Source organism: Neofelis nebulosa, chromosome 6 (assembly GCF_028018385.1).
Source record: "Neofelis nebulosa isolate mNeoNeb1 chromosome 6, mNeoNeb1.pri, whole genome shotgun sequence".
NCBI lineage: Eukaryota > Metazoa > Chordata > Mammalia > Carnivora > Felidae > Neofelis > Neofelis nebulosa.
Window position 1 is genome coordinate 83,343,579 of NC_080787.1, and position 25,678 is coordinate 83,369,256.

The window sequence follows — 25,678 nt, forward strand, 5'->3', positions numbered from 1 at the left end:
CGTTCTTTATCTCACCCCAGTCTCTGCTTCCATTAGCACTTTGCCTTCTCCCTTCTCTGACTGTCCTACCTTCCTCATATAAGGAATCTTGTGATTACACGGGACTCATCTGGAAAATTTTACGTCACTTAGTCACACCTGCAATCTCCCTTTACCATGTGAAATCACATACTCGTAGGTTCCAGGGATTAGGACATAGACATCTTTGGGGAACCACCATTCAATCTATCATTGAAGTCAAATGAGCAATGTCTTGAAATAACACTTCAATATTAAGTGGTAGCAATGACTAACTTTTATTTGGCCTTTGCTCTGTACCAGACACTTTCCTAAGTACTAGACACGTTATTTTTCTCCTTTAGTCTTTACCGCCTTGGAGGCGGTGCTTGTTGTAAGCCCCATTTTACAGATGTGGAAAGTGAGTCTCAAGAGATTAGTAACTTACCCAACAGCCCAGCTAGCAAATACAGAAGTCAGGATTCAGATGAAGGTGTCTGACCTACAGCCTTTGCTCCAAACCACTGATAAAAAGGGAAATGAAGGAGAAGGGCATTCCTGGACAAGAAAACAGTATCTTAAAAAGCCCAGAAGCTTGCAAGAGCTTGCACATTATAACTGTAATGAGGATGTAAAAGGAGGAATGATGGAAGACAGAAATGGGAGGGGAGATAAGGATTTGATGGTGATGGACTCCATGGTGGGTGGCAGGGTCCTGTGGCTAATGGTCAACCATTAAAGGGTTTTATTCTTTATTTTATGTATTTAGAAAATCATTTTTTAAGGGTGTCTGTGTGGCTCAGTTGGTTAAGCGTCCGACTTCAGCTCAGGTCATGATCTCATGGTCAGTGAGTTTGAGCCCCGCATCGGGTTCTGTGTGGTCATCTCAGAGCCTGGAGCCTGATTCAGGTTCTGTGTCTCCCTCTCTCTCTGCCCCTCCTCTCCTCACACTCTGTTTCTCTCTGTCTCTGAAAAATAAATAAACCTTTAAAAAAAAAAAAAAGAAAGAAAATCATTTTTTAAAGTTTATTTACTTACTTTTGAGAGACAGAGAGAGCAGGGGAGGGGCAGAAAGAGAGAATCTCAAGCAGGCTCCACACTGTCAGCCTGGAGCCCAACATGGGGCTCGAACCCACAAACCGTGAGATCATGCCGTGAGCTCAAATTAAGAGTCAGATGCTTAACCACTGAGCCACTCTAGGTGCCCGTGATGGACTTTAGAAAGGAGAATAACTTGATCAGATAGTTGTTTGAGAAAGATAACTGTGGCCTCATTTTCATTTTGGAAGTAAATGTCAGAGGTGTGAATATAGCAACAAGGAGACCTGCTGTGAGGTTTTTCAAAGATTCCAAATAAGCAATGGTGGAAGCCTGAACTAGAGCCTGAGGAGTGGGAATGGAGAGGAAGGCCTGACTGCAGCGTCGAAGAAGGGGCAGAATCTATTGGGCCTTGCTGACTAATCAAGGTGAGTGTGAGGCAGGTAAGGAAGGCGGAGTTAAGGATGTCTCAAGTTTCTGTCATGGGCAACTGGTGTCAGTAATTGGGATGAGTAATAGAACTTGGAAGTATTAAGACTGTATAGAAAACCCTCTACTTATATTAATAAAGTAATTCTCCACCACCTGAGAAACTCAACATTAATGATGCCAGTTACTCGGGTCCAATAGCCCACAGTGTCTCTACATCCTAGCCACCTGGTCTCATCCTGTTACCACAACCTAATGGAACTGACGATGGTGGTGTCAACAAATCAAACTGCCTACCAACCATAACATATTTAAAACCTGTGTAATCTTGCTCTGTCGCTGAGAAGATATTCTAAGAGGACTTTTAAAAACATAAAGCCTTTTCTCTCTTCTCTGGGAAGGTTTGGGCTAACTGAGGATGAGACAAACACCACATGAAATAATGAACAAAATTACGAGAGATTTATAATTAAGCGCTAAATTATGAACTACATTCTATTCAGAGGAAAGTGATATATGCTATCAGCTCCCTCTGAGCTGTCAGCACAGAGCCAGACGTGGGGCTCGAATTTATGAACCGCGAGATCGTGACCTGAGCCGAAGTCAGATGCTAACTGACTGAGCCACCCAGGCGCCCCAAAGATATTAATTTTTATTGAGCATCTACTACCAAACCACCATCCTAAGAAGTATTGTCCCATTTTCCAGGGAAGGGAAAGGAATTTCCTCAAGTCACACATTTACTTATGGGGCCGACCCAGGGCATGAACTCAGGAGAGACTGTCTCAGTGGGGGCGCTCTGGGAAGGCACAGCAGAAGCTAAGACTGTAAGGCACACGGGGACTGGTTTGGACAGGCTGACGGATGTGGCAGAGCAGGGAGAGTCACATGAGGAAAACCAGGAAGGCAGAACTTGGCACAAGTTGTTAGTTATGCCAGAGAGGAGACATTCTGACTGGAGACTTTCAGTTCGCCCACCACTGCTGGGTGTTTTAAGCATTTCAGTTTGGCAGTAAACATAAAAAGTTTAGTTACAGAGGCGTAAGCCTGGAATACTCAGTGACGGGCTCACTGCCATGAATAATTGTGACAAAACAACAGCTGTTACGAGATCATGAGGCAGCGAGCCCCACCTCAGTACACTTGTGTCCCACCTAAGGACTTTCCAAAGTTCGGGGAAACCAGGCCAGCTGAGCGTTCAAATCGCCACTCCCATCACACTCCAGGTATGTATTTTATTGGCGAGAACGATGACTAGTGGGCTGACTTACATGCAAGTTCCTACTTGGCCTTTTTCCTGTCAGCAAAATTTACTACTATCTTCTAACTCTCCTCCTATTTCAGTATTAAAAATTGTTACTCTCCCAGCAGTAAAGCACATCCAGCCAAGTGACAAGCAAAGAAATGTTAAGGAGAAGTACACAGACAATATGGGCTGGACTTTACCAGGAAGAACAAGAGCACATACTGGCCAGGAAGTGTTGCAAGGAAGGAATTTTCTAGAGCCTTATGCAAACCTCAGTTATTATCCTGGGCAATGTTGCAATTTCACTTCTGGTTTATATTAACTAGTACTAGAAATACATAAGGAATGACCTAATTCTTTTCCTTTCATTAGAACTCTACACTGGTAGGCTGCTTCACTTACTAATTTAAAAAAATCAACATTGAGTATCCCTTTGACCTCAACCCTGATTTAAGTTTTGAAATATGTCATTACAATATTTAATAAATATGGATTCCTTTTTTTTAGCATTTATTCATTTTTGATAGATAGAGACAGAGCATGAGTGGGGTAGGGGCAGACAGAGAGGGAGACACAGAATCCGAAGCAGGCTCCAGGCTCTGAGCTGTGAGCACAGAGCCTGACGCGGGGCTCGAACTCACAAACCATGAGATCATGACCTGAGCTGAAGTCGGATACTCAACCGACTGAGCCACCAAGGCACCCCAAATATTGATTCCTTTTAAAAAGTTTTTTGAGATGTAATGTTACATTCCATGAAATGCACCCATTTTCAGTGTACAATTTAATAACTTTTAGTATGTTGACAGAGTCGTGCAAATATCACCACAATAAGAATTCATTTTTGAGCTTTTTTTTTTGAAGATGTTTTTTAAGTTCATTTATTTTGAGGGAGAGAGCCTGCATGAGCAGGGGAGGGGAAAGAGAGAGGGAGAGGGAGAGAGAGAGAGAGAGGGGGAGAGAGGGAGAGAGAGAGAGACAGACAGAGGAATCCCAAGCAGGCTCTGCACTGTCTGCTTGGAGCCCAACATGGGGCTCAATCTCACAAATGGGAGATCATGACCTGAGCTGAAATTATGAGTAGGATGCTCAACTGACTGAGCCACCCAGGCAGGTTCCCCTGAAGATTTTCTTTTTAAGTAATCTTTGCACCCAGTGTGGGGTTCGAATTCACAACCCTGGGATCAAGAGTCATGCGTCCCTATTATATGCTCTTGAAAATTATCTACTGAAAATTTCAAATAAAAAAACAAGCTCAGGGGCACCTGGCTAGCTCAGTCCGTAGAGCACATGACTCTTGATCTCAGGGTTGTGGGTTTGAGGCCCATGTTGACTGTAGAGATTACTTAAAAATAAAATCTGTAATGGGTTCCTGACTGGCTCAGTCAGTAAAGCACATGACTCTTTTGATTTCAGGGTTGTGAGTTCAGTCCCGTGTTGGCTGTAGCAATTACTCAAAAAAAAAAAAAAAAATAATAATAATAATAATAATAAATGAAATCTTTTTTTATTTTACAAAATTTTTTAAGTGGGCTCCATGCCCAACATAGGGTTTGAACCCACGACTCTGAGATCAAGAGTCACATGCTCTACTGACTGAGCCAGTCAGGCACCCCCTAAAATAAAATCTTTAAAAAAAAATAATTTTCAAGAGTAAATGATAAGCCACAAAAAGGTTTGTATTCCAAGTTATTAATTAAACTTATTATCCAGTTTTACTTGAGTGGCCAGGGGTCTCTCACACTGCTCTTTCAGAAACCTGTGTTTGGAGAAACAGTGTGTCCAGATAATATGATTTATTGTTATAGCACATTCTGTAGTTTGACCACTACTTGATGTCCCTGAAGTAAATGAGCACTGAGTAAGGAGGGGACTATGCCCTCACATACGGTAGCTAGCAACCAAGGGACTCTTAAAGTTACTAATGAGTTCATTTGGAGATCCAAAGAATCAGCTATTTTTAATGATTCTTGATAGCACACAAGGGAAGGCCCCTCATGGATCAACAATGTCAAGTATTTCTACTTTTGCTTTCAGCCCTGATTCTAATTCCCTCCACTCACCCACCTCTCTCACTGTGACCTTGAAGTATAAAACAAATCTCTTTCCAGTTTTTCCCTTTCCCACATGGATCTCTATGACCTTAATTTTGGCTTTATTTGGTTTGCTTTCCTTTCATGCTTGAAATGATTCTTTATCCACTTTCTCTGTCAAAAGTCATCTTTATTGCTGTCTCCCCTCTCTTCACAATCTATTCTGACAGCATATACTGAAAGTTTTGCTTATACTCAGAAATTTAAAACTTGGTGTGAGGAGTTTCTGAACTCTATGGTTCTGTAGTTAGCTCTTTCAGGATTTTGCATTCAAAATCTCACTCTTAAGCTTCCCACTCTCACCATCACCTCCTGCTGCCATCTGAGCTCTGACTTCAATAATTCTTCCTTATTCCAATGGATGTATGGTCCATTGATCCTAGAACCATTTCACTGTCCACAATGGCCTCATGTCTGTCCTTAACCAGCTTCTATCCATGATTCATTACTACCTACACCTGACCCTCCTTCAAACTTGCCTAGCAAAACCTAAACCCATGGCAAAAAATTGTCCACCTTTGCACCAAAAAGAACCAGCACTTTCAAGACCTTGGTTTTAGCCCTTACAACTCATTTATGCACTTGACCATGGCAAGAGGAAAACAGCCAATCATGTGGAGTGGCTCACATCAAATTATGACCACTAACCCCAAGGGTGCCTTTAGTGCTGCCTGACAATCCTATCATATTTCCCTAAATAGTTCACTTTCCACTCACCAAGACAACTGTTTCACACCTTCTCTTCTCTCCTCAAACCTCACACAGCTGATGACCCGATCTCCCATTTTCCTAAGAGAAGCAACCAGAAAAAATGTCTTCCATGTGCTCTGATCACCAACCGCATTTATCATATTCTCTGCCTTCCCACATGGTGTCACAGAAAAACTATCTAAGCTCCTGTCCAAGGTCATCATCTCCACTTGGACACTAGATCCAATTGTCTCTCATCTACTCAAAGACATTGCTACACAATTATCCCTCTCTCCCGAATAGTCAAATTGTCCTCTCCACTAGATCATTGCCATCACCCTATCAATATATTCTAAAATATCCTTATCTTAACACAGGACAGCATTTACCTTTCAACTCCACATCTCCCTCTTGGCTATTACCTTATCTCTCTGCTTTCTTGTAAACAAAACTTAAAAACAGTGTCTATACACACTGTCTCCACTAACTCTCTCTCTCATTCCCTTTTGAATCTATTCCAATCATGTTTTCACCACAACCATAACTTTTGTCAAGGTCACCTGCGAAGTCCATGTTGTTAAATCCTGTGGTCATTCTGAGTCCTCATCTTACCTCACCCCCTAGCAACATTTGCACAGCTGATCTTTCTCTCCTCCTTCCAACACTTTCTTCACTTGGCTTCCAAGAGAACACCCTTACTTCTCCTCCTGTCTCACTGGCTGCTCCTACTCCGTCCCTTTGGCTAGTTCCTGCTCATCTGCCTGACCTCTATGGATGGAGTGAGTGCCTCAAGGGTTAGTTCTTGGAACCTTCTCTCTTCTCTATATTCTACCCCCACCCTGACGATCTTAGGCAGCCTGTACCTTTAAATACTGTCACTAAGCTGATGATGATTCCTAAATGTACATCTCCAGACAGATCACTCCCTTGAACTCCAGATCCATATATTCAATTGCCTATTTGAATCTCCAATGTATATTCTTAAGCACATTAAGTGTATATGTGCAAAAGAGAATGCATGTACATGACTCCGCCTGCCCTAAAGCTATATCCCCTTACAGTCTTCTCCATCTTAGCAAATAGCTTATCAGCTGCACTGCCGAAACCTTTGGTTTTACCGTGATTCCTCCCTATCTCTCACACTCTTATGTTCAAGCTGTTGACAAAATCGGCTAGCTTTGGCCTCAAAATATATCCAGAGTTCCACCACTTTCATCACCATTATCATTATTCCCCTAGGCCAGGATTCTGTCACCTCTTGCCTGCACTATGGCAGCTGCCTCCTAATTGATCTTGCTTCCAACTTAGACTCTCTATAACCTTATAGCCACAGCAACAGAGAGATTCTGATCGCGTCCCTCCTCAGCTTAAAACATTCCAAGACTGCACTGGTTTCCTATCTCAAAGAAAAATCTCCCATCAAAGTCTTTACATGAACTTCAAGCCCTATACAATCTCATTCCCCTTATCTCTCTGACCTCATCTTTTACCATTCTCCTCCTTACTGTGTTCCAGCCACATCTGCTTCCTTGCTATTTCTCAAAGCCACACTCAACCACTGTTTCAAAGCCTCTGCACTTTTCCCTCTCTTTTTTGGCAAGGGTCCTTCTTTTATAAGGTTCTGGTCCACCCTCCCCCCTTCTCTTCTCCCCTTGTTCCTTCCATTTCCCAAATATCTTCATGAGTTGCTCCCTCATTTCCTTGAGTTCTCAACTCAGATGTTGCCTTGCAGTGAGACTTTCTTTGATCACCGTATTCAAAACAGCAAAAGCCAAAATTCAAAACTCTGATCCTTTGCCCTTTCTATTCCTCTTCCCCATAGAACTTATTACCATCTAGTGTACTACATATGTTGTCAAAGTTTACTTATTTATTTTGAGAGAGAGAGAGAGCATGAGCAGGGGAGAGGCAGAGAGAAGGAAAGAGAGAGAGAAAGAACCCCAAGCGGGCTCTGCACTGTCAGTGCAGAGCCCGATGTAAGGCTCGAACTCACGAACTATGAGATCATGAACTGAGCTGAAACTGAAGAGTCAGAGGCTTAACTGACCGAGCCACCCAGGCGCTCCTGGTGCACTACATATTTATTTGCTTATTTTTCACAGTACCTCTCTCTCCACAGAAACTTAAGTCTCATCCAAACAATAAATATTTATTGGATGGATTAACAAACTGAATATTTATTGAATAGCTACTATGTGCCTATTTTAGACACTGGTGGTATAACAGTGAACAAAAAATGACATGGTCCCTGCCCTCAAGCAGCTTGTATTTTAGTGCTAGAGACAAACAATGGACAAATGAACAGTATCGATGTGGCAGGACGTTTTTACCGCAGTACCCAGGATTCGTGGTCTCGCCACTTTGAAGAATGAAGAGGCGGACACAAAATGAGCAGCAGGCAAAAGTTTATTAGAGTAAAAGATTAGAAAGTAATAGAAGGAAAGCTCTTTCATTGGAAAGTGAATACCTAACGACTAAAGGCAAGGGTCCTTCTTTTATAACGTCTGGTCCACCCTCCCCCTTGTCTTCCCCCTTGTTCCTTCTCAGGTTCTATCCTTATTGGCTTGACAGCTAGTGTTGGGTTGTCCATTTCCAACTGGCTCATTTCCATTGTATGAGGGGTGGTCTATGGCCATGCTTGGGTCTTTTGTCAGATTCCTGAGGGGAAACCTGAGGGGAGGTAGGTGGTTTCTGTTAAGAGGAACCTGACACCTGAGGGGGTTTGCTGTGGTCAGACACCCCCAGCTTTGTTCCAAAATATGTGTTTTTCCACACCAGGGACCTCAGGCCCTCATCTTTCCCTCTCTGCCTATTTTATCCTATCTTTCCCTATTATAGTGATAAGTGCTATGAAGAAAATAAATCAGGGGCGCCTGGGTGGCGCAGTCGGTTAAGCGTCCGACTTCAGCCAGGTCACGATCTCGCTGTCCGTGAGTTCGAGCCCCGCGTCAGGCTCTGGGCTGATGGCTCAGAGCCTGGAGCCTGTTTCCGATTCTGTGTCTCCCTCTCTCTCTGCCCCTCCCCCGTTCATGCTATGTCTCTCTCTGTCCCAAAAATAAATAAAAAATGTTGAAAAAAATTAAAAAAAAAAAAAAAAAGAAAATAAATCATTTAAAAGGATAGAAAGCAGTGAGAGTATCATTTTAGATGGCATGTGAGGGAAATTCTAAGGCAGCACTTGACAAGAACCTTGAATAACATACAAGAGGGAGCCCTGCAGAGGCCAGAGGGAGAGAATCCAGCAAGTACAGAGCTCCTGAGGCCAGGCCAGCTTGGCATGACCAAGGAAAAGCAAAGCCAGAGTATGGGGAGAGAGCAGGACAGGGTACAAACGGTAAGACTGGTAGGCAGAGGTTGCAGTAAGAACTTGGGATTTTTCTGTGACAATATGGGAAGCCGTTGGAGCGTTTTGAGCAGGGCAGCAGTAGGATCTGATTCACATTTTAAAGGCCTGCTTTGGTGCTGTGTGGAGAGCAGCCTCTGGAAGGGTGAGGCAGGGCAGAGGGAGACCCCTTAGGAGGTCACCCAAGTATTCAGTGAGCATGGAAGTGGTGATAGCAACGAAGGTGGAAGAAACAGTCAGATTTGAATACATATGTATCACAGATTGGATGTGCTGATGAATTAGATGTGAAATGGGAGAGAAAAAGATCAAATGATTATCCAAGGTTTTGACCTGGGCCCCTGGGGCATATCCTTTACCAAGATGGGGAACCTTTGGAGGAACAGGTTTGGGGAAGATGGTGTTTAAATCGAGATGACCCAGGGAGTGGAATATAGAGAAATCTGAAGACTGGACCCTGGCACACTAAGGAAAATGAGGAGGAAGAGACAAGAGACAAGGAGGGATGCAAAAGACATAGGTCAGAGTAGAGTCCTGGAACCAAATGAGGGGTGGCAAGGAGGTGTTTCCAGTGAGAGGGAATGAGGGGCGGTTGGCTGGCTCAGTTCATAGAACATGTGACTCTTGATCTCAGGATTGTGAGTTTGAGCCACACATGGGGTGTAGAGATTACTTACACCTAAAATCGAAAAAAAAGAAAAAAACAGGAACTGATAAATTGGGTCTAATGCGATTGAGGACTGAAACGTGATCATTGGATTTGATAATGAGGAAGTCATCGAAGAAATAGCGTCAGCGGAGTGGTGGGTGAGCAGAAAGCCTGATGATGGTGGGTCAGAATGGATCTGACGGACTCAGAATCAAGTAGTACTAACGAAGAGGCCTTGGGCAAATAGTTAAACCTCTCTGCTATCAGCTTTCTCGTCTGCTAAGGGAAATAGTAACTCCTTGCTCAGAAAATGTGGTATAAATTAATAAGAATTCAGAAATTTTTGAACTGTATGCAAAATCAACCTAAATGTTTTAATGTTATGTTTAATGATACATGTTTTTAAAAATGGGAAACAAATATATATTAAAGCCCTACTATAACACGCACTTTGCATGTTTTTAAAAACATTTTTTTAAGTAATCTCTACACCCAACATGGGGCTCGAATTCATGACGCCAAGGTCAAGGGTCACATGCTCCATCAACTGAGACAGCCAGGCGCCCTGCACTTGGCATGTTTGATCTTATTTAATTTTGATTAATCCAAATATAAACATGCTATATAAAAAGACCGAATAGTGCAGCTCTTCCTGCCCATTGGTCTTGTCCCTGTGCTAATTTAATAAAAACACCTTTTTCAGGGCCATTGGGTGGCTCAGTGGGTTGAGCGTCCAACTCTTGATTTTGGCTCAGGTCCTGATCCCAGGGTCATGAGATGGAGCCCCAAGTTGGATGCTGCGCTGAGTGTGAGCCTGCTTAAGATTCCCTCTCGTGCTCGCTCTCTCTCTCAAATAAAAAAGTTTAAAAAAACCACCTTTTTGCACTAAAAAAATTAAAAACTAAAAATTAAGACCAGAAAGAAGTAACAGAGGAAATGTCTCATTTAATGTTCTTCATGTGATCCTGAACACTTCATTTTATTTAATCATTGAAATGCTCAAAATCTTTCTAAAAGGATTTACATCGGACTGTAATCTGGACCTTTGATATTCATTTTAGAGAAAGTAAACACTCACTTAGTAACATTTTCAGATATGACGACCTTGTGGAAGTTTGTTCCTCAAAACCAAACCAAACAAGCTAGGGGTTCTTTTCTAAAGACATGTTAACCAGTCTAGCTACGTACACATCTCCCTAGTATCAATTTGTACAACTCGTATTCCTTTCTGTGATTCTGTTGGGTTTTGCCCTGTTCCTTTGTTAACACTGTGCTTCCTAGTAAAAGCTCCTCCTCAGCCTCAGGGCCTTTTCCCCTGCCTTTTCTGACAAGGAGTGGCCCACCCGCCCCAGCCTCTACCTTCCAAAACCACCCTTTTCCTTTCTCAGGGTTTAGACACAGTGCTTTATTTTTAAAGAACATCCTTCTCCAACACAGACTTGGGAGGGAAACTACTCCAAATTGGGAAGAGGGTTTTCATCAAAGAAAGATCTAAAAAGCATTGTCTTAAAAGTTTTATTTTTAAGTAATCTGTATGCACAACATGGGGCTTGAATTTACAACTCCGAGATCAAAAGTCACATGCTCAAGGGACGCCTGGGTGGCTCAGTTGGTTGAGTATCTGACTTCAGCTCAGGTCATGATCTTACTGTTGGTGGGTTTGAGCCCCGCATCAGGCCTTGTGCTGACAGCTCAGAGCCTGGAGCCTGTTTCTGATTGTGTCTCCCTCTCTCTCTGCCCCTCTCCCACTCCCGCTCTGTCTCTCTCTCTCAGAAATAATAAACATTAAAAAAAAATTTTTTTAAGTCACAGGCACCCCTAAAAGACATTGTTTCAATTCTGCATACTTTTGAGTACAAATGTGTACTTTTGTTCCAGAATGGATATTTTTGAGCAAAAATACCAAACCTTGGGCACCTGGGTGGCACAGTCAGTTAAGCATCTGATTCTTGGTTTCAGCTCAGGTCATGATCTCACAGTTCGTGTGATAGAGCCCTATGTTGAGCTCTTCTCTCTCTCTTCCCCCACCCCCCCATAAAATTAAATAAATAAATTTAAAAATACTAAACCTCTTCTCCCTGCTGCTTCTGAACCTCTGTCTTCCTTGTCCAACACCCTTTCACCATTTGGCCTCGCTCCCAGACAAGGGCACCCTCCCAGACAGGGCAGTTTTAGAGGTGGGAAATCAGGCATGCTGAGGGTAGACTATTTGAGTTCAGCCTTACACATTGTACAGCGTGGTGGGAAATATACTGGCCTGGACACCAAGTGATCCAGCTTCTAATTCCAGCCCCATTGGGGGCCTCCGGCACATCACATGTTTATCCAGGGCTTTAGTGGCCCTGTGTGGAGAACATGGACCAGAAGTGCTGTCAGGTTCTTGCTATCCCTGCTCCTCAGATGAGGACACTAAGGCATGGAGATGGGAAGGTATCGTGATAGATTCCTCTGAGGGTGTCAGAAAAGAGTAGACACTGAGGATTAATTCATTGTTTGATTTCTCTTGGCAAAACAGTGTAAGGAAGAAAAATAGCATCTTAGGACAAATGAGGCTTTTCTTCTCATGAAACCAAGTACAGATGCTTTCTGATTTACAATGGTTTGACTTAAAGTTTTCTTTTTTTTTTTTTTTTTTTTAGTTTTTTTTAATGTTTATTTTGAGAGAGAGAGAGAGACAGAGACAGAGTGTGAGCAGGGGAGGGGCAGAGAGAGAGGGAGACACAGAATCTGAAGCAGGTTCCAGGTTCTGAGCTGTCAGCACAGAGCCCAACATGGGGCTTGAACCCACAAACTGTGAGATCATGACCTGAGCCGAAGTTGGACACTCAACCAACTAAGCCACCCAAGCGCCCCTCAACTTAAAATTTTCAACTTGACGCTGGTGTGAAAGCTATAGTCATCCAGTAGAATCCATACTTTGAATTTTGAATTTGGGTCTTTTCCTGGGTCAGCGATACATGGTATGATCCTCTCTCAAGATGGCGAGCAGAGGCAATCACAGCTCCAACCAGCCACACGATCACGAGTGTGAGCGATCAACATACTTAAAACCCTCTGTACCCACACAATTGTTCTGTTTTAACTTTCAGAACAGTATTCAATAAATTACACAGATACTCAACATTTTTGATAAAACAGTCTCTATGTTTGATAATTTTGCCCAATTAGAGGCTGGACTAGGCTATGATGTGCGGCAGGTTAGTGTGTTCAAAGTGTTTTCAACTTACAATATTTCCAATGTATGAGGGTTTATTGGGACATAACACCATTGTAAGTGGAGGAAGATCTGAAATGGAAATTTCAGACATTTCTTGGAAATGCTAGTAAATAGATTTCTTGAGTCATTTTCAAGATGGTTATATCTCTTGGACCTGGGATTAATGGGTCATTTCTATTTCCTTTTTATCTTTTTATGTGTTCTCTGAATCTTTTACTAATACATATTAGTTCTGCAATCAGAATGGGTACTTTAGGAGAAAAAAAAGAAGAAAATGGCTTTAACCGTACAAATGGAAGAGAACAGGAAAAAAACTTAAAAACTAATAATGATGAAACTGACATTTATTACATGTCATTTATTATGTATTGGACAGTAACTGGCTCATTTACTTTCTCTCAACTCTGGATAAGAAGCTATTTATTATTACTTCCATTTTGCATATAAGAAAAATGAAGCAGAGAGGGGTCAAATAACTTCAGAAGTCACAGAGCTAGTAAATTCAATTGCTGGGACTTCACTTAGGTAGTCTAACATCAGGGCCTCTTCTATTTATCACCTGCCTCATAAATGATCTAAAAATGAGGTATAATCTTGTATAACTTCAGAGAACAGATTTTTCATGCTAATTACATTTTATTTAGGTTAATATTCCCTGAACACACATTAACAAAAGGCTGGAAGAAAGTGGTTTGAAACTATGGTAGATCTGTGATTTAATTTAACTCCGTGTAGACCAATGGTTGTCTATACAATTAACTCTAGCACAGAGTTGGCTTATCCACTCTGGTTTATCCACTCTGGTTTATGCCAAATCTGTGCTACAGTTGACAACATAGACAACCATTGGTCTATGCTGTGTTAAATTAAACAAGGAGACTATTAGACCTAGGTGGTTCTAATGTCTTTTAGGCCTAAGTAAACCCATAAATATCTCAAGGCTTAGAAATCAAACTTGAGGACAACCAATCACAAACAGCCAATGAGTCTTTGTGAATAAGACAAATGCTTAAACTATAGCTAATCACATGATTTCTTTGCTTTGTTTCCATCTTTCCTTTGTAAGTCTTCGTAACTTCTGCTCCTAACCACTTCTGATTTGGCACTGCCTTAATCCCACTGATTTTTGCTCAAATAAACTCTGAAAAATTGTGATATGCCTCAGTTTTGTCTTTTAACGGCTCTGATATCTGGCTTGTTTTACGTAGGTACCTCAAAGAAAGTTGAAAGAAGGTGATTCAAATTGCCAGGAAGAGTTTGGGAACATCCACACTGCCTATCAGTTTTTTAAAACAACATTTTTTAAAAGGCATAATCTATCCACGGAACAAGACTACGTCAGCACCACAAATAATCAAGGACAAATCACACACAACGAAGGAAGTGCTCATCACTGCTGCCCGTTTTGTGCACACAAGACAGTCCCTGTCTCTCAACTAGGAACGTCAGCCACTTTAGGCTTTTGAATGTTGGTCTTTCTCCTGTTGTCTTCTACCTACTGACTTTTCAATCAGCTCTCCTCCTGTGGCCGGATCCATTTCATGGCATATCACTCCCACCTCAGAAGACTGGGTCACAGAAGTGATTTCAGGACTCATAAGTGAGCAGAAGACTCAAGCTCAAATATTAGCTGAGTGACTGAATAATTACTATAGGTATGGTCCTCTGGACAAGCAATCTGCCTAATATCTCAGGGAAGGAAAGGCCACAGAACTGCAAGCTGTAAGAGAGATTACCTACACTAACCAAATTAGGTTCTGACTGAGGAGGGTAAAGGAGTTCAGCAGAGCGAAAGAGATCAACTACCTCCATTTTGACCTCCATCTGTACTTGGTAAGTGATTAAGTTCTTCTTTCCAGCTTGACTCTTAACTCTGGCAAAAGACCCTGCAGGCAAAGCATTTTCTAATGGGAACTGAAACTATCCCCTCAAGCAATAAGGACTGCCCTGAGCCAGCAAGACTTGGGCCGTGACAGTGATCAACCAGACCTTTACTGCCCACCCATGCATGTACCCACTGACTTTTGTCCCACATTTTCCTCATATAAACCTTGGGAGTATTTTCAGCACTTTGGAGACAGTCTTTGAGATGCATGAGTCCCCTGTCTTCTCAGTGTTGGCCTCACTGAAATAAATTCCTGTCTTGTTTCACCACCACTCATTTCTCTGCCTTTGGATTTTGTGAGCAGTGACTGGCCGAACCTGGTCTGTTTAGGACCCCCAGAGCTAGGTGCTCTTGCACCCCTGTACCCCGGCTACACTGATGGGTCATTTCTGGACAGTCATTGCCGCATGAGATTGGGGCTCTCTTTCTTATCTTGTCAGAGGGCCAGAAGTTTTCCAAGATGGAAGAAGACCCCTCCCCTCCCATTGTTTTCCTCCTCAGCCCTCACTTTCTGGTATACGGTGCGTGTTGTAAGTGCATAGTGGCGGATCTCTGTGTTTTTCCTTTCCAGGTGTCGTAAGTGGCAAAGAAGGTGGGAACCAATTCCTTCTAGGGAAAAGACCTGTCCATCCTGTTCTCTTTTCCTCTGGTATCTCTTCAACTTCCTGTCTTCCATGTGACCAATTTGGTAGTAATATTTGGGCTTAGGGTTAAGGAGAAGGAAGGGTCATCCTTGCCAGAGCTCCCTGCCTCAGGGTTTCGCACACAAGCCCAGCAACAATAAATTAATGCAGCCCGGATTGAAATCTAAACACTATATCTCAGAGGTGCAAAGAAAATGTTGGAGATGGAACTTTAAAATCACCAATTAAAGTATTTTACTTTTCTAATTTAACATAGTCTCCTTCCAGGTAATAACTCCCAGTAAGAGCTGTTTCTCTCCTTTTTTCTTTTTCTCCTTAAGCAGGTGTCTGGAGGGCGGTGCTTAGGTGACCTCATGCTTGCCCAGAGCCTTGCTCTTTGGATCATCACCAGCCTGTGCTGCAAGAATGCTAGTCTGGTCTTGTTCCTGAGCTGCCAGTCAGAAGGGCTGCTCTCCTGGCTCCCAGCAATCATGGCTGGCAGGAACTTTTCTTGCATCATCTCCCTCCTTCCCAAAATGAAATTTGTCAACACCTACTTCCCAGAGCCCTACTAGCAGAATGGCCACTGGGAAACATAATTTATGGGAGAGATGAAAACTACATATATGCACCCCCAACATACCCTTTGTCACTTTATGTTGCCTCATCATTGTCTGTTGTCTGATTATCACTCTGGGAACCCTGAGGGGGAAAGAGTCTGGAATTTGGGGTTATCCCAAATACTTCATAAGGTCAAGCTCTTAACAGGTAATTTCTAGTATTACTTCTACATATGGCATTCTTTCTCATTATACTCTTACACTCTCCTCATGTACCCCAGGAAAATGTTCAGGGATTTTCTGTTTTGCTTGCTGCTATAACCCCAATGTCTAAGTAGTACATGGCACAGAGTAGGTGTTCAATAAATATTTGTGGGATGAGTGAAGGGTTGATCACATCTGCTGTGGTGGATTTATCCAGGTCAGCTCTCAGAGGGGATCTTATTTCCCTTACCTCCAGGTGGTCGCAGAGCAGCACACGGAAGCTGATGTGTTGTCCACAGCGCGCGCCAGCTCAGAGGTAGTAGCTGAAGCAGTGGGGCTTGGTGACGTCCCTCAGGAAGAGCAAGAGGGAGGACAAATGGGGCCAAGAGTAGCCCAAAAGGAGCAGTTCTCAAACTTTTAAATCTCAGAGCCCCTTTATAGTTTTAAAAATTGTTGAGGGCTCCCAGAAGCTCTCATGGGTTGTATCAATATTTATTGTATTAAAATTGAAACAAAACTTTTAAATATTTATTAATTTGTTTAACAAAAAAACCCACATTAAGTGTTAGGATAAATAACATTTTCATTTACAACATAACTATCTTTGGGGCACCTGGGTGGCTCAGTCAGTTGAGCATCCAACTCTTAATTTCGACTCAGGTCATGATTTCAGCATCATGTTATGGAGCCCTATGTAGGGCTCCATGCTTAATATTCTCTCTCTCCTCTGCCCCTCTCCCCTACTCATGAGTGCTCTCTAAAACAAAACAAAACAAAACAAAACAAATGAAATGAAATGAAATGAAATGAAATGAAATAAAATAAAATAAAATAAAGCTATCTTTTCCAAAGCAAAAGTCACTGAGAGGAGGGGCAGTTCTTTTTTGGCAAATTGCCTATGTCTGGCTTCACTTGATCTTAGCCAAAAGGCGGAGAAGCGATGCCTATGTCTGGCTTAATAGAAGGCAGCTGGATTTCATGTCTGCCTCTGTATTCAATCTGCTGTGATATGTTTTAGTTGAAATTCGGCCTCATACAGACACACAGTGGGAAAAGGAAGGATCTTGGGGACTGCAGGGGTTCTCTGACCACATTCTGAAAACTGCTGTCCTAAAACGAAAGGTGCTGTAGCAATAATGATGATCTCCGCTACAGAGCCTCCAGCCCTCCAGGGAGTCCAGACCCTGCTATTACAACAGAATCCCTGTTTCTCACCCTCCTCCCACCAGCCTCTCTGCTTAGGATTGCACAATTCTTTAATAATGTATAAAATAGCTGACAGCCTTGAGCAGCAAAATTAGATAAGATATAAGTTCTTGGAGTATGCTGGTCTTGGGTAGAAGGAAGCATAACAGGCATCTCAGAAAGGGGATGAAGGAAAGAACACATGCATTCTTAGTAAGGAGAGAAAAGAGGTTATGAAGTTCAGGCACATTTGCAAGCAAGTATGTTTCATATTTGCACCCAGTGCCTGGGCTGAAAAAAGGAAACAAACAATAAAGCTCAGCCTGCTGGGTGTGTGTGGAAGGAGCTGGTTCTCAGAGGGGGAGGAGCTGGCCTACGCAATTACATTCTACTTCAGTATCTTCTCAGGACTTGCTGGAGGGCCACAGCTTTATCCCCATTGGTTGAGGATCTCATGGAAAGATAGTAGACTCTACCAGGTACAGTTCTAAGACCAGTCAATTCTCAACACGGTGGAGTGGCCTTGCTACCACTGGTGGGAAGGCTTCAAGTAACACTTTCTGTTTATAAACCCTTCCTCCCAGGCTAATACCAGCAACCACCACCTTCACTGTGTATCTTGCTTACCTGCTTTACAGAGGGAAGGCACAGCCAACAGCTGTCACTCGCCCTCGCAGCCTCCAAATACTGCAAGTGGCCCAGCTCTACCTGGAAGGATGTATGTATGAATGTGAGTGACTCTGTACTACTGTGCCTAGAGGCAAAAGCCACACCCTGGAGCCTTTTTTTTTTTTTTAATTTTTTTTTAACGTTTATTTATTTTTGAGACAGAGAGAGACACAGCATGAACGGGGGAGGGGCAGAGAGAGAGGGAGACACAGAATCGGAAGCAAGCTCCAGGCTCTGAGCCATCAGCCCAGAGCCCGACGCGGGGCTCGAACTCGCGGACCGCGAGATCGTGACCTGAGCTGAAGTCGGACGCTTAACCGACTGAGCCACCCAGGCGCCCCCACTGGAGCCTTTTAATAAACAGATGACAGGTCCAAACTTTGTCATTTGTTTTTTTATTTTTTATTTTTTTTTAATGTTTATTTTTCAGAGAGAGAGAGAGAGAGAGAGAGAGCAGGGGAGGGGCAGAGAGAGAATCTCAAGCAGTGTCAAGCCTGATGTGGGGCTTGAACTCACAAACTGTGAGATCATGACCTGAGCCGAGATCAAGAGTCGGACACTTACCCAACTAAGCCACGCAGGCACCCCATCTTTTGTTTTTTTAGAGAGAGAATGACCAAAGGGGGAGGCAGAGGGAGAGAGAGAGAGAGAGAGAGAGAGAGAGAGAGAGAGAGAGACACTCTCAGGCAGGCTCCATGCTCAGCATGGAGCCCAACGCAGGGCCCAGTCCTACAATCCTGGGATCATGACCTGAACTGAAATCAAGAGTTGGATGCCCTACTGACAGAGCCACCCAAGTCCAAACTTTGTATCTGGAAATTTTCAAGGATTTTTCTTAAATACTATGAAATAAACTTACCATCTGTGCTGCACTTACTTCTATCCTGGCTTGTGACATCTTTTGCATTATTGCTCTACGTGGCTGTTTAGGTGGCCCAGGAGCATGACTGGCCTGTTTAGCACAGTAATCCCCAAATCTCATACAGTCTTTGGTACACAGAAAGCACTTAAAAGTTTTTAGTTAATGAAAGGTAAGTACATTAATTCTGAAGATCTTACTATAATGTGTACCAAAAGTGTGTGCTTTCCACACATTATGCCGTTTAATTAAGATTATCTTGTAAAGCTTATCTTCTTAAGAATGTATAAGTTCTTTGAAAGCAGGAAATGTATATTTGTGAGGTTTTTGTTTGGTTTTTTTTTTTTGGAAGGGGGGGCAGGCAGAGTGTGGAGGGACACAGTGAGTGTGGAGCCTGACACGGGGCTTGATATGGGACTCGATCCCATAATCCTGGGATCATGACCTGAGCCGAAATCAAGAGTCAGACACTCAACCAACCAAATCACCCAAGCATCCCTGTTTGTGAGGTTTTTTAGATGTTTTGCATAGCAACCTATATCCACCTATCTTAGGGGAGTGTTCCCCAGATCCTTCTAAAAGGCACATCTTTTATATAATGTTAAAAGCTATATTTATGTATCATTTTGCTACAGAGTAGGACCTGCTTATTTTTTTTCTCAGTCTCACTAATGGTTTTAGAGAACATTATTAGTTTATGTTCTAATAATATTCCTTGTTATTCAGAAAAAATGTCAGCTAAAGGCTTGTTTTACTATCCCTTATGTAACAAAATCAGACTAAACATGAAAGCATATGTTTAACATACCAGCTCTGCTTTTATCTGTTTAAAATGGAAAAGCTTCCATAGATTTTTTTTTTTTTTTTTTTTTTTTTTTTTTTTTTTTTTTTTTTTTTTTTTTTTTTTTTTACCTAAAGTGGGATAGCAGTTCCTGGGAAGGAATATACAATATTTCGATGAAAAGTTTGACAGACATGAAAAAACCAAGATGAATAAATTAATAGACCAGATAGAGAAATTTCCCATGTGGAAAGAGATTTCTGTGTCTCTCCAAAAACTCACTCTACCTATTAGCTCAATGAATAAGTATTAACAAGGATTGGGATTTTTGTTATTGATGTTGTTTTATAATGCAACAGTTTTATTGAGATAAATTCGCATACCATAAAATTCACACTTTCAAAGTTTACAATTCAATGGATTTAAGCACATTTATAAAATTGTGCAACCATCACTACTATGTAAAACAATTTTTTAAAACATTTTTATTAAAACAAAAATTTTAGTGGCCTGGGTGACTCAGTTAGTTGAGCATCCAACTCTTGATTTCAGCTCAGGTCATGATCTCACAATTCATGAGACTGAGCCCTACATCAGGCTCCATGCTGAGCACAGAACCTGCTTGGGATTTTCTCTCTCCCTCTCTCTCTGCCCCTTCCTTCCTAAAATAAATAAATAAACTTAAAATTTTCTTTTAAATAAAAAATAAAACAAAAGTTTTTTGTTTCTAAAAAGAAACCCCATACCCATTAGTGGGCTCCCCCCCCCCCCCATTCCCTCTTCCCTCAGCCCCTAGCAACTGCTAATCTACTTTTTGTCTCTATGGATTTGCCTTTTCTGGACATTTCATATAAAAGAAATATTAAACTATGGGACCTTTTGTGTCTGGTTTCTTTCACTGAGCATGTTTTCAAAGTTCACCCATGTTGAACCATGTATCTGTATTTCATTCCTTTTTATGGCCAAATACTATTCCATTGTATGGATATACCACATTTTGTTGGTCCATCCCATTAATCAACAGCCATCCATTAACTGACAGACATTTGGGTTGTTTTCACTTTTTGGCTATTATAAATAATGCTGCTATGAACATTTATGTACAAGCATTTGTATGTGTGTATATAACTATATATTTTACTTCAGTTCTCTTGGGTATATACTTAGGAGTGAAATTGCTAGGTTATAAATAACCATGTTTAACATTTTGAGGAATTGACAAGCTGTTTTCCAAAGCAGCTGCACCATTTTACAATCCTACCAGTAATGTATGAGGGTCCTAATTTCTCTATATCCTCACCAACATCTGTCTTTTTATTATTATTATTATTATTATTATTATTATTATAGCAAGCCTAGTGGATGTAAAATGGTATCTCATTGTGGTTTTTTATTTGCATTTCACTAATAATTACTAATTTTAACATCTTTTCATGTGCTTATTGGCCACTTATATATCTTCTTTGGAGAATTGTCTATTCAAATCCTTTGTCCATTTTTACATTGGGTTATCTGTCTTCTTATTGTTGAGTTGTAAGAGTCCTTCACATATTCTGGATACAAGTCCCTTATCAGATATATGATTAGGAAATAATTTCTCCCATTCTGTGCATTATGTTCTGTCCTTAACTCTAAACTCTGGGCAAATTACTTCACTTTCCTCATCTAGAAAGTAAGAGGATTCAAAAGACTCACTTTAGAATTAGCTTGCATATCACTGGGAGCAGGGCCGGTGACCCAGAAGTATAAGACACCAAGAGTTTCCATGTGATTCTTCTTCTGAAATACCAACATTATTAAAAATTTGGGGATAAGCAGAATCTTAAAAGTCCAGAGGAAAGAAAAACAGTACGTGCTGAGAAAATGGAAATTTTGACTCTGTTGAGAAACTGGTGGCAACAGTATCACAGTTGTGTCAAAGTAATCAGGATGAGTGGACTCTGGAGAGATAAATTATGCCTGCCTGCCCATCAGAACGAAGGAGCTGAGCATGTGACATTGCAGCATGCCTCCAGAGCTATCTTTTTGGAAAAACAATGTTATTTTGTGGCTTTTAACTTTAGATCACTTAAAAACCATTAACTCACACAAATCAGCTCATCTTCTAACTGCCATTATTTTATTTTATTTACTTTTATTTCTATTTTATTTACTAGATGGTATCTAGTTCTACTTCTCACTATAGTCAGTTTCAAAAAAAAATACAAAAACATCACATCCTTGATTTTCTTGATTTTTAGTGTTAGTTTTTGATCTTCCTGTTTAGAGTGTAGTACTTTGGGAAAACTATATTTTCCACACCAAACATAGATAGGTGTTTACAGACAGGAACTTGGAAGTATAATTTTTAAATGGTTAGAAGGAAAAAAATAAGGGCAAAATAATAAGGGAAATTGAGAATAACTTGAAATCACCAAAGGTTGAAACAAACAGGTCATTGATTGTCCCTGGGAACCTCCAAGATGAATTTGAGAGGACAGAAGATGACAAATAGCACTTCTACAGCTACACGTTTTGAGTCATTAGGAAGGAGCATCGGATGTTCTTAGATGCTTATTTAAAATATTGGTTCTAGTCTGTGGTGAATGTACACAAACCAAAACCTCGTGCTTTTCCTGTTTGAGAAGCCCCTGACCAAAAAATGGGAAGAGATTTAGCTTCTGCAGCCATATTTAAAACCCAAAAATGTATATCTGATATGGGCCTAGCATCCAAAATATAGAAAGAACACTCACAACTCAACAACAGCAAAAGATAAACACCTTAATTAAAAACCAGACAAAGGCCTTAAATGGACATTTATCCAAAGAAGATATACATATGGCTAATAAGCATATGAAAAGATGCTCAGCATCAATAGTCATTAGGAAAATGTAAATCAAAACCATGAGACATTGGGGGTGCCCGGCTGGCCCAGCCAAAAAAGCATGTGATTCTTGATCTCAAGGTCATAAGTTTGACCATCTTGTTGGGTGTAGAGATTACTAAAAAATAAATAAATAAAATTCTAAAAACTAAACCATATGATACCACTTCATACCCACTAGGATGGCCATAATCACAAAAACAAACAAGCAAACAAACAACAACCAGAAAACAAAGTGTTGGTGATGATGAAGAGAAATTGGAAGCCTCATACATTGCTGGTAGGAATGTAGAATGGTGCATTCACTCTGGAAAAGTTTGGTGATTCTCCAATAAACATCTGATTACCATATGACTCAGTAATTCCACTCCTAGGTATATACCCAAAAGAACAAAAACTTGTACACCAATGTTCATAGCATCACTATTCACAATAGCCAAAATGTGGGAAGTAGTAATCCAAATGTCCATCAATAAATGGATAGACCAAGATGTGGTATATCCATACAATGGAATAGTATTTGGCCATAAAAGGAATGAAATACTGAAACATGTTATGATATGGATAAACCTTGAAAACACGCTTAGTAAAAGAAGCCAGCCACAATAGGCCACATACTATATGATTACATTTAATGAAATGTCTAGAAAAGCCAAGTCTATAGAGACAGAAAGTAGTTCAGTGATTACCAGGAGCGATGGAAGCAGGAAATGGAGAGAGACTACTTAACGGGTAAGGATTTTCTCCCAAACTGGTCAAAATGTTCTGGAACTAGGTAGTGATAATGGTTTCACAAGACCATGAATAAATATACTGTTTCTGAATTGTATGCTTTAAAATGGTTAAAATGTTGGAGCACCTGGGTGGCTCAGTTGGTTAGCATCTGATTCTTGATTTTGGCTGAGGTCATGAGCTTATGGTTCATGGTACTGAGCCCTGCAAAATGCAGGGCCTGCTTGGGATTCTCTCTCTCTTTCAAAATAAATAATTATGAGAAAAAATTTAAATGGCAAATTTTGTGTTATGTCTATTTTCCCACAATTTATTTTACTTTCTTTTTTTTTAATTTTTTTTGTTTTTATTTATTTTTGGGACAGAAAGACAGACCTCGAGCAGGGGAGGGGCAGAGAGAGAGGGAGACACAGAATCCGAAGCGGTCTCCAGGCTCTGAGCTGTCAGCGCAGAGCCTGATGTGGGGCTCAAACTCATGGACTGTGAGATCATGACCTGAACCGAAGGTGGACGTTCAACCGACTGAGCCACCCAGGCGCCCCAATTTTGCCACAATTTAAAAAATAACACAGGAGTCGGGGGGGAATAAAGAAATAAAAATTAAAAATAATTCAAACTTTCAGGCACCTGGGTGGCGCAGTCAGTTAAGCATCTGACTTCAGCTCAGGTGATGCTCTCATGGTTTGTGAGTTTGAGCCCTGTGTCGGGCTCTGTGCTGACAGCTCAGAGCCTGGAACCTGCTTTTGGATTCTGTGTCTCCCTCTCTCTCTGCCCCTCCCCCCCCACTCAAAAATAAATAAACATTAAAAAAATAATGCAAATTTTCAAGGAAATGTACGTTAATTTCTTGAAATAAAAATCCATAGCAAGGGGCTATTTAGTTGAAAGCACAAACAAGCAAATTACAAATTGCTTGAAGCTCCCCTCACAATTGATTGGGCCCAAAGTGGATACCAAACACAAGCTGGGTCATTCAGAGGCTTTTCTTGGGAATTTAGAAGAGGAATTCCTATGTTTGACTTGGTCACGGGATGGGAAGAAGACTCACTGTAACAGTTACCAGTATGAATTACTGGTATGCCCCAGAGCTCTCCTCATGCTTGGTTTGTTTCCCATGGATTCCTTGAGCTTGGCATTCTTACAATAACTCTCATTTTAAAAAATACCATTTTGCCTGAGTTATTTTGTGTGGTTCCTTTGCCTTAAAACCAAACTCCTAATCCTCATACAGGAGATATTTAAGTTTTTAGGTATTTTAGGACATTTAGGTAATGTAATATTACCAATTGTATTAGGTTCCTACTGCTGCTATAACAAATTACTATAAATTTAGTGGCTTAAAACAACAGTAATTTATTCTCTCACAGTTCTGGGGACCAGAAGTTCAAAGAGAAGGATCGTGCTCCCTCTGAAAGCTCTCAGGGAGAATCAGTTCCTTGTCTCTTCCAGCTTCTGGTGTTTGCAGGTGTTCCTTGGCTTGTGGCCATATCATAATCTCTGTCTCTGTGGTCACATTGCCTCCTCCTCTTCTGTGTGTCTGTCTTCTGTATGTCTCTTACAAGGACACTTATCATTGATTTAAGACCCACCCACATAATTCAGGATGATGTCCTCATCTCCAGTTCTGTAACCTAGTAACATCTGTAAAAATTCTTTTCCCAAATAAGGTAACACTTACAGGTTGTAGGGATTAGGGTATGGACATATCTTGGGGCATGGGACACCATTCAACACATTCCACCAGTATATAATGTAATATATAATATAATATAATATAATATAATATAATATAATATAACATAATAATGTCACAGTGAAACATATGCCCATTTTAAAGTCTGCTGATTCATGTTGGCAATATGTATCAGTGTTCGATATTGCTGACATTGCTCAAAACATGTTTTGAAATTTTTTATTTGGTGTTGCCCTCCGAAATTTAGTCATGATCTTTGAAAACTATAATGGCCATGGTCGAATCACCATATATTTGTACAGTGTAACAAGCACTTTCACATCCTTGGGACCTAGAATTACCCTGAAATAGTGGAGGCAGATCCAACTGGTAGAGGGTTTTGTTTTCTTCTCAACAAACTCAGTGCCTTTATTTTCCTGAAGACCAAATAGCATTTGGAGCAAACTCTGGGAAAGAGGACGGCCATTGAAACTGGGCAAACTAAATTTTGGCATCAGAATGCCCCAGATGGTATGGTTGGGAAAGTCCAAGGCATTCTTAACTCTCTCTTCCTCCTCACTCCACATCATGTCTACCAATAAACCAAATCCTACCGTTCCATCTGGAATATTTCTCATATATCTGATTCCTTCTACTCCCACTGACTATGCCTTAGTTGCCTCAGACCCTCCTTATCTGAACCAGTAAAATATTTTCTAACTTGTCTCCTTGCCTTTCAGCTTTGAGTGTCTTGCCCCTCTCTTTCTATGCCCTCCAAAGTATACTCACCTACAGATGTTGGCCCTACTCACATACATACCTTCCAGGGTCCCCACAACACAGACAAGAAATCGTAAGTTGCTCAACAGGGCCCTGAGTGGCCCTCTCAGTATGACCTCTGTCTAATTTTACAACTTGTCTGAATTAATTTCTGTTTCCT

At 41.2% G+C, this 25,678-nt stretch overlaps 1 long non-coding RNA gene across 1 annotated transcript; it reads left to right on the forward strand.

Moving 5' to 3' along the window:
* Nucleotides 1-1,543: 1,543 nt before the first annotated feature.
* Nucleotides 1,544-14,859, forward strand: LOC131514541 (uncharacterized). Its single transcript, XR_009263111.1, has 2 exons — nucleotides 1,544-2,690; nucleotides 13,911-14,859. It is a non-coding gene; the product is annotated as an uncharacterized LOC131514541 (long non-coding RNA).
* The last annotated feature ends 10,819 nt before the right edge of the window (nucleotides 14,860-25,678 follow it).